Genomic DNA, 8,985 nt, shown 5'->3' with positions numbered 1-8,985 from the left:
TTCTGTTGTGGTTCTTGGCTCTGTTGTGGTTGTTGGTTCTGTTGTGGTTGTTGGTTCTGTTGTGGTTGTTGGTTCTGTTGTGATTGTTGGTTCTGTTGTGGTTGTTGGTTCTGTTGTGGTTGTTGGTTCTGTTGTGGTTGTTGGTTCTGTTGTGGTTGTTGGTTCTGTTGTGATTGTTGGTTCTGTTGTGGTTGTTGGTTCTGTTGTGGTTGTTGGTTCTGTTGTGATTGTTGGTTCTGTTGTGGTTGTTGTTTCTGTTGTGGTTGTTGGTTCTGTTGTGATTGTTGGTTCTGTTGTGGTTGTTGGTTTTGTTGTGGTTGTTGGTTCTGTTGTGGTTGTTGGTTCTGTTGTGGTTGTTGGTTCTGTTGTGGTCAATGTCTCTGTAGTTGTTGTTGGTTTTCTTGCGGTTGTGTCTTCTTCTGTGGCTGTTTGTTCTGTTGTGGTTGTTGGTTCTGTTGTGGTTGTTGGTTCTGTTGTGGTTGTTGGTTCTGTTGTGGTCAATGACTCTGTAGTTGTTGTTGGTTTTCTTGTGGTTGTGTCTTCTTCTGTGGCTGATTGTTCTGTTGTGGTTGTTGGTTTTGTTGTGGTTGTTGGTTCTGTTGTGGTTGTTGGTTCTGTAGTAGTTAATGGCTCTGTAGTTGTTGTTGGTTTTCTTGTGGTTGTGTCTCCTTCCGTGGCTGTTTGTTCTGTTGTGGTTGTTGGTTCTGTTGTGGTTGTTGGCTCTGTTGTGGTTGTTGGTTCTGTTGTGGTTGTTGGTTCTGTTGTGGTTTTTGGTTCTGTTGTGGTTGTTGGTTCTGTTGTGGTTGTTGGCTCTGTTGTGGTTGTTGGTTCTGTTGTGGTTGTTGGTTCTGTTGTGGTTTTTGGTTCTGTTGTGGTTGTTGGTTCTGTTGTGGTTGTTGGTTCTTTTGTGGTTGATGGTTCTGTTGTGGTTAATGTCTCTGTAGTTGTTGGTTTTCTTGTGGTTGTGTCTTCTTCCGTGGCTGTTTGTTCTGTTGTGGTTGTTGGTTCTGTTGCGGTTAATGGCTCTGTAGTTGTTGTTGGTTTTCTTTCGGTTGTGTTTTCTTCTGTGGCTGTTAGTTCTGTTGTGGTTGTTGGTTCTGTTGTGGTTAATGGCTCCGTAGTTGTTGTTGTTTTTCTTGTGGTTGTGTCTTCTTCTGTGGCTGTTTGTTCTGTTGTGGTTGTTGGTTCTGTTGCGGTTAATGGCTCTGTAGTGGTTGTTGGTATTCTTGCGGTTGTGTCTTCTTCTGTGGCTGTTTGTTCTGTTGTGGTTGTTGGTTCTGTTGTGGTTGTTGTTTCTGTTGTGGTTGTTGTTTCTGTTGTGGTTAATGGCTCTGTAGTTGTTGTTGGTTTTCTTGTGGTTGTGTCTTCTTCTGTGGCTGTTTGTTCTGTTGTGGTTGTTGGTTCTGTTGTGGTTGTTGGTTCTGTTGTGGTTAATGGCTCTGTAGTGGTTGTTGGTTTTCTTGCGGTTGTGTCCTCTTCTGTGTCTGTTTGTTCTGTTGTGGTTGTTGGTGCTGTTGTGGTTGTTGGTTCTGTTGTGGTTAATGGCTCCGTAGTCGTTGTTGTTTTTCTTGCGGTTGTGTCTTCTTCTGTGGCTGTTTGTTCTGTTGTGGTTGTTTGTTCTGTTGTGGTTGTTGGTTCTGTAGTAGTTAATGGCTCTGTAGTTGTTGTTGGTTTTCTTGTGGTTGTGTCTCCTTCCGTGGCTGTTTGTTCTGTTGTGGTTGTTGGTTCTGTTGTGGTTGTTGTTTCTGTTGTGGTTAATGGCTCTGTAGTGGTTGTTGGTTTTCTTGCGGTTGTGTCTTCTTCTGTGTTTGTTTGTTCTGTTGTTGTTGTTGGTTCTGTTGTGGTTGTTGGTTCTGTTGTGGTTAATGGCTCCGTACTTGTTGCTGGTATTCTTGCGGTTGTGTCTTCTTCTGTGTCTGTTTGTTCTGTTGTGGTTGTTGCTTCTGTTGTGGTTGTTGGTTCTGTTGTGGTTGTTGGTTCTGTTGTGGTTGTTGTTTCTGTTGTGGTTAATGGCTCTGTAGTGGTTGTTGGTTTTCTTGCGGTTGTGTCTTCTTCTGTGACTGTTTGTTCTGTTGTGGTTGTTTGTTCTGTTGTGGTTGTTTGTTCTGTTGTGGTTGTTAGTTCTGTTGTGGTTAATGGCTCCGTAGTTGTTGTTGGTTTTCTTGCGGTTGTGTCTTCATCTGTGGCTGTGTGTTCTGTTGTGGTTGTTGGTTCTGTTGTGGTTGTTGTTTCTGTTGTGGTTAATGGCTCTGTAGTTGTTGTTAATTTTCTTTTGGTTGTGTCTTCTTCTGTGGCTGTTTGTTCTGTTGTGGTTGTTGGTTCTGTTGTGGTTGTTGGTTCTGTTGTGGTTAATGGCTCTGTAGTTGTTGTTGGTTTTCTTGCGGTTGTGTCTTCTTCTGTGGCTGTTTGTTCTGTTGTGGTTGTTTGTTCTGTTGTGGTTGTTTGTTCTGTTGTGGTTGTTTGTTCTGTTGTGGTTGTTGGTTCTGTTGTGGTTAATGGCTCTGTAGTGGTTGTTGGTTTTCTTGCGGTTGTGTCTTCTTCTGTGGCTGTTTGTTCTGTTGTGGTTGTTGGTTCTGTTGTGGTTGTTGGTTCTGTTGTGGTTAATGGCTCTGTAGTTGTTGTTAATTTTCTTTTGGTTGTGTCTTCTTCTGTGGCTGTTTGTTCTGTTGTGGATGTTGGTTCTGTTGTGGTTGTTGGTTCTGTTGTGGTTAATGGCTCTGTAGTGGTTGTTGGTTTTCTTGCGGTTGTGTCTTCTTCTGTGGCTGTTTGTTCTGTTGTGGTTGTTTGTTCTGTTGTGGTTGTTTGTTCTGTTGTGGTTGTTGGTTCCGTTGTGGTTAATGGCTCTGTAGTGGTTGTTGGTTTTCTTGCGGGTGTGTCTTCTTCTGTGGCCGTTTGTTCTGTTGTGGTTGTTGGTTCTGTTGTGGTTGTTGGTTCTGTTGCGGTTAATGGCTCTGTAGTGGTTGTTGGTTTTCTTGCGGTTGTGTCTTCTTCTGTGGCTGTTTGTTCTGTTGTGGTTGTTGGTGCTGTTGTGGTTGTTGGTTCTGTTGCGGTTAATGGCTCTGTAGTGGTTGTTGGTTTTCTTGCGGTTGTGTCTTCTTCTGTGGCTGTTTGTTCTCTTGTGGTTGTTGGTTCTGTTGTGGTTGTTGGTTCTGTTGTGGTTAATGGCTCTGTTGTGGTTGTTGGTTTTCTTGCGGTTGTGTCTTCTTCTGTGGTTGTTTGTTCTGTTGTGATTGTTGGTTCTGTTGTGGTTGTTGGTTCTGTTGTGGTAGTTGGTTTTGTTGTGTTTAATGGCTCTGTAGTGGTTGTTGGTTTTCTTGTGGTTATGTCTTCTTCTGTGGCTGTTTGTTCTGTTGTGGTTGTTGGTTCTGTTGTGGTTGTTGGTTCTGTTGTGTTTAATGGCTCTGTTGTGGTTGTTGGTTTTCTTGTGGTTATGTCTTCTTCTGTGGCTGTTTGTTCTGTTGTGGTTGTTGGTTCTGTTGTGGTTGTTGGTTCTGTTGTGGTTAATGGGTCTGTAGTGGTTGTTGGTTTTCTTGCGGTTGTGTCTTCTTCTGTGGCTGTTTGTTCTGTTGTGGTTGTTGATTCTGTTGTGGTTGTTGGTTCTGTTGTGGTTGTTGGTTCTGTTGTGTTTAATGGCTCTGTAGTGGTTGTTGGTTTTCTTGTGGTTATGTCTTCTTCTGTGGCTGTTTGTTCTGTTGTGGTTGTTGGTTCTGTTGTGATTGTTGGTTCTGTTGTGGTTAATGGCTCTGTCGTGGTTAATGGCTTTGTAGTTGTTGTTGGTTTTCTTGCGGTTGTGTCGTCTTCTGTGGCTGATTGTTCTGTTGTGGTTGTTGATTCTGTTGTGGTTGTTGGTTCTGTTGTGGTTGTTGGTTCTGTTGTGTTTAATGGCTCTGTAGAGGTTGTTGGTTTTCTTGTGGTTATGTCTTCTTCTGTGGCTATTGGTTCTGTTGTGGTTGTTGGTTCTGTTGTGGTTGTTGGTTCTGTTGTGGTTAATGGCTCTGCAGTTGTTGTTGGTCTTCTTGCGGTTGTGTCTTCTTCTGTGGCTGTTTGTTCTGTTGTGCTTGTTGGTTCTGTTGTGGTTGTTGGTTCTGTTGTGGTTAATGGCTCTGTAGTGGTTGTTGGTTTTCTTGCGGTTGTGTCTTCTTCTGTGGCTGTTTGTGCTGTTGTGGTTGTTGGTTCTGTTTTGATTAATGGCTCTGTAGTTGTTGTTGGTTTTCTGGTGGTTGCGTCTTCTGTGGCTGTTTGTGCTGTTGTGGTTGTTGGTTCTGTTGGGGTTAATGGCTCTGTAGGTGTTGTTGCTTTTCTTGTGGTTGTGTCGTCTTCTGTGGCTGTTTGTGCTGTTGTGGTTGTTGGTTCTGTTGTGGTTAATGGCTCTGTAGTTGTTGTTGGTTTTCTTGCGGTTGTGTCTTCTTCTGTGGCTGTTTGTGCTGTTGTGGTTGTTGGTTCTGTTGTTATTAATGGCTCTGTAGTTGTTGTTGGTTTTCTTGTGGTTGCGTCTTCTGTGGCTGTTTGTGCTGTTGTGGTTGTTGGTTCTGTTGGGGTTAATGGCTCTGTAGGTGTTGTTGGTTTTCTTGTGGTTGTGTCGTCTTCTGTGGCTGTTTGTGCTGTTGTGGTTGTTGGTTCTGTTGTGGTTAATGGCTCTGTTGTTGTTGTTGGTTTTCTTGCGGTTGTGTCTTCTTCTGTGGCTGTTTGTGCTGTTGTGGTTTTTGATTCTGTTGTGGTTAATGGCTCTATATTGGTTGTTGGTTTTCTTGCGGTTGTGTCTTCTTCTGCGGCTGTTTGTGCTGTTGTGGTTTTTGGTTCTGTTGTGGTTAATGGCTCTGTAGTTGTCGTTGGTTTTCTTGTGGTTGCGTCTTCTTCTGTGGCTGTTTGTGCTGTTGTGGTTGTTGGTTCTGTTGTGGTTAATGGCTCTGTAGTTGTTGTTTGTTTTCTTGCGGTTGTGTCTTCTTCTGTGGTTGTTGGTTCTGTTGTGGTTGTTAGTTCCGTTGTGGTTGTTGGTTCTTTTGTGGGTGTTGGTTCTGTTGTGGTTAATGGCTCTGTAGTTGTTGTTGGTTTTCTTGCGGTTGTGTCTTCTTCTGTGGCTGTTTGTGCTGTTGTGGTTGTTGGTTCTGTTGTGGTTAATGGCTCTGTAGTTGTTGTTTGTTTTCTTGCGGTTGTGTCTTCTTCTGTGGCTGTTTGTGCTGTTGTGGTTATTTGTTTTGTTGCGGTTAATGGCTCGGTAGTGGTTGTTGGTTTTCTTGTGGTTGCGTCTTCTTCTATGGCTGTTTGTGCTGTTGTGGTTGTTGGTTCTGTTGGAGTTAATGGTTGTGTAGTTGTTGTTGGTTTTCTTGTGGTTGCGTCTTCTTCTGTGGCTGTTTGTGCTGTTGTGGTTGTTGGTTCTGTTGTGGTTAATGGCTCTGTAGCTGTTGTTGGTTTTCTTGCGGTTGTGTCTTCTTCTGTGGCTGTTTGTGCTGTTGTGGTTGTTGGTTCTGTTGTGGTTAATGGCTCTGTAGTTGTTGTTGGTTTTCTTGCGGTTGTGTCTTCTTCTGTGGCTGTTTGTGCTGTTGTGGTTGTTGGTTCTGTTGTGGTTGTTGGTTCTGTTGTGGTTGTTGGTTCTGTTGTGGTTGTTGGTTCTGTTGTGGTGAATGGCTCTGTAGTTGTTGTTGGTTTTCTTGTGGTTTTGTCTTCTTCTGTGGCTGTTTGTGCTGTTGTGGTTGTTTGCTTTGTTGCGGTTAATGGCTCTGTAGTGATTGTTGGTTTTTTTGTGGTTGCGTCTTCTTCTGTGGCTGTTTGTGCTGTTGTGGTTGTTTGCTTTGTTGCGGTTAATGGCTCTGTAGTGGTTGTTGGTTTTCCTGTGGTTTTGTCTTCTTCTGTGGCTGTTTGTGCTGTTGTGGTTGTTTGCTTTGTTGTGGTTAATGGCTCTGTAGTTGTTGTTGGTTTTCTTGTGGTTGTGTCTTCTTCTGTGGCTGTTTGTGCTGTTGTGGTTGTTTGCTTTGTTGCGGTTAATGGCTCTGTTGTGGTTGTTGGTTTTCTTGTGGTTGCGTCTTCTTCTGCGGCTGTTTGTGCTGTTGTGGTTGTTGGTTCTGTTGTGGTTGTTGGTTCTGTTGGGGTTAATGGATCTGTAGTGGTTGTTGTTTTTCTTGCGGTTGCGTCTTCTTCTGTGGCTGTTTGTGCTGTTGTGGTTGTTGCTTCTGTTGTGGTTGTTGGTTCTGTTGTGGTTGTTGGTTCTGTTGTGGTTGTTGCTTCTGTTGTGGTTGTTGGTTCTGTTGTGGTTAATGGCTCTGTAGTGGTTGTTGGTTTTCTTGCGGTTGTGTCTTCTTCTGAGGCTGTTTGTGCTGTTGTGGTTGTTGGTTCTGTTGTGGTTGTTGGTTCTGTTGTGGTTAATGGCTCTGTAGTTGTTGTTGGTTTTCTTGCGGTTGTGTCTTCTTCTGCGACTGTTTGTGCTGTTGTGGTTGTTGGTTCTGTTGTGGTTGTTGGTTCTGTTGTGGCTAATGGCTCTGTAGTTGTTGTTGGTTTTCTTGCGGTTGTGTCTTCTTCTGTGGCTGTTTGTGCTGTTGTGGTTGTTGGTTCTGTTGTGGTTGTTGATTCTGTTGTGGTTAATGGCTCTGTAGTTGTTGTTGGTTTTCTTGCGGTTGTGTCTTCTTCTGTGGCTGTTTGTGCTGTTGTGGTTGTTGGTTCTGTTGTGGTTGTTGGTTCTGTTGTGGTTAATGGCTCTGTAGTTGTTGTTGGTTTTCTTGCGGTTGTGTCTTCTTCTGCGGCTGTTTGTGCTGTTGTGGTTGTTGCTTCTGTTGTGGTTGTTGGTTCTGTTGTGGTTGTTGCTTCTGTTGTGGTTGTTGGTTCTGTTGTGGTCAATGGCTCTGTAGTGGTTGTTGGTTTTCTTGCGGTTGTGTCTTCTTCTGTGGCTGTTTGTGTTGTTGTGGTTGTTGGTTCTGTTGTGGTTGTTGGTTCTGTTGTGGTTAATGGCTCTGTAGTTGTTGTTGGTTTTCTTGCGGTTGTGTCTTCTTCTGTGGCTGTTTGTGCTGTTGTGGTTGTTGGTAGTGTTGTGGTTAATGGCTCTGTTGTGGTTAATGGCTCTGTAGTTGTTGTTGGTTTTCTTGCGGTTGTGTCTTTTTCTGTGGCTGTTTGTGCTGTTGTGGTTGTTGGTTCTGTTGTGGTTGTTGGTTCTGTTGTGGTTAATGGCTCTGTAGTGGTTGTTGGTTTTCTTGCGGTTGTGTCTTCTTCTGTGGCTGTTTGTTCCGTTGTGGTTGTTGGTTCTGTTGTGGTTGTTGGTTCTGCTGTGGTTAATGGCTTTGTAGTGGTTGTTGGTTTTCTTGTGGTTATGTCTTTTTCTGTGGCTGTTTGTGCTGTTGTGGTTGTTGGTTCTGTTGTGGTTGTTGGTTCTGTTGTGGTTAATGGCTCTGTAGTGGTTGTTGGTTTTCTTGTGGTTGTGTCTTCTTCTGTGGCTGTTTGTGCTGTTGTGGTTGTTGGTTCCGTTGTGGTTAATGGCTCTGTAGTTGTTGTTGGTTTTCTTGTGGTTTTTTCTTCTTCTGTGGCTGTTTGTGCTGTTGTGGTTGTTGGTTCTGTTGTGGTTGTTGGTTCTGTTGTGGTTAATGGCTCTGTAGTGGTTGTTGGTTTTCTTGTGGTTGTGTCTTCTTCTGTGGCTGTTTGTGCTGTTGTGGTTGTTGGTTCTGTTGTGGTTGTTGGTTCTGTTGCGGTTAATGGCTCTGTAGTGGTTGTTGGTTTTCTTGTGGTTGTGTCTTCTTCTGTGGCTGTTTGTGCTGTTGTGGTTGTTGGTTCTGTTGTGGTTGTTGGTTCTGTTGTGGTTAATGGCTCTGTAGTTGTTGTTGGCTTTCTTGTGGCTGTGTCTTCTTCTGTGGCTGTTTGTGCTGTTGTGCTTGTTGGTTCTGTTGTGGTTAATGGCTCTGTAGTTGTTGTTGGTTTTCTTGCGGTTGTGTCTTCTTCTGTGGCTGTTTGTGCTGTTGTGGTTGTTGGTTCTGTTGTGGTTAATGGCTCTGTAGTGGTTGTTGCTTTTCTTGTGGTTGTGTCTTCTTCTGTGGCTGTTTGTGCTGTTGTGGTTGTTGGTTCTGTTGTGGTTAATGGCTCTGTAGCTGTTGTTGGTTTTCTAGCGGTTGTGTCTTCTTCTGTGGCTGTTTGTGCTGTTGTGGTTGTTGGTTCTGTTGTGGTTAATGGCTCTGTAGTTGTTGTTGGTTTTCTTGCGGTTGTGTCTTCTTCTGTGGCTGTTTGTGCTGTTGTGGTTGTTGGTTCTGTTGTGGTTGTTGGTTCTGTTGTGGTTGTTGGTTCTGTTGTGGTGAATGGCTCTGTAGTTGTTGTTGGTTTTCTTGTGGTTTTGTCTTCTTCTGTGGCTGTTTGTGCTGTTGTGGTTGTTTGCTTTGTTGCGGTTAATGGCTCTGTAGTGATTGTTGGTTTTTTTGTGGTTGCGTCTTCTTCTGTGGCTGTTTGTGCTGTTGTGGTTGTTTGCTTTGTTGCGGTTAATGGCTCTGTAGTGGTTGTTGGTTTTCCTGTGGTTTTGTCTTCTTCTGTGGCTGTTTGTGCTGTTGTGGTTGTTTGCTTTGTTGTGGTTAATGGCTCTGTAGTTGTTGTTGGTTTTCTTGTGGTTGTGTCTTCTTCTGTGGCTGTTTGTGCTGTTGTGGTTGTTTGCTTTGTTGCGGTTAATGGCTCTGTTGTGGTTGTTGGTTTTCTTGTGGTTGTGTCTTCTTCTGTGGCTGTTTGTGCTGTTGTGGTTGTTGGTTCTGTTGTGGTTGTTGGTTCTGTTGGGGTTAATGGATCTGTAGTGGTTGTTGTTTTTCTTGCGGTTGCGTCTTCTTCTGTGGCTGTTTGTGCTGTTGTGGTTGTTGCTTCTGTTGTGGTTGTTGGTTCTGTTGTGGTTGTTGCTTCTGTTGTGGTTGTTGGTTCTGTTGTGGTTAATGGCTCTGTAGTGGTTGTTGGTTTTCTTGCGGTTGTGTCTTCTTCTGAGGCTGTTTGTGCTGTTGTGGTTGTTGGTTCTGTTGTGGTTGTTGGTTCTGTTGTGGT

Source organism: Octopus bimaculoides, chromosome 16 (genome assembly GCF_046866305.1).
Source record: "Octopus bimaculoides isolate indiv1 chromosome 16, ASM4686630v1, whole genome shotgun sequence".
In the NCBI taxonomy this organism is placed as follows: domain Eukaryota; kingdom Metazoa; phylum Mollusca; class Cephalopoda; order Octopoda; family Octopodidae; genus Octopus; species Octopus bimaculoides.
The sequence above is the reverse complement of the archived record's forward strand: the minus strand, read 5'-3'. Positions refer to the sequence as shown.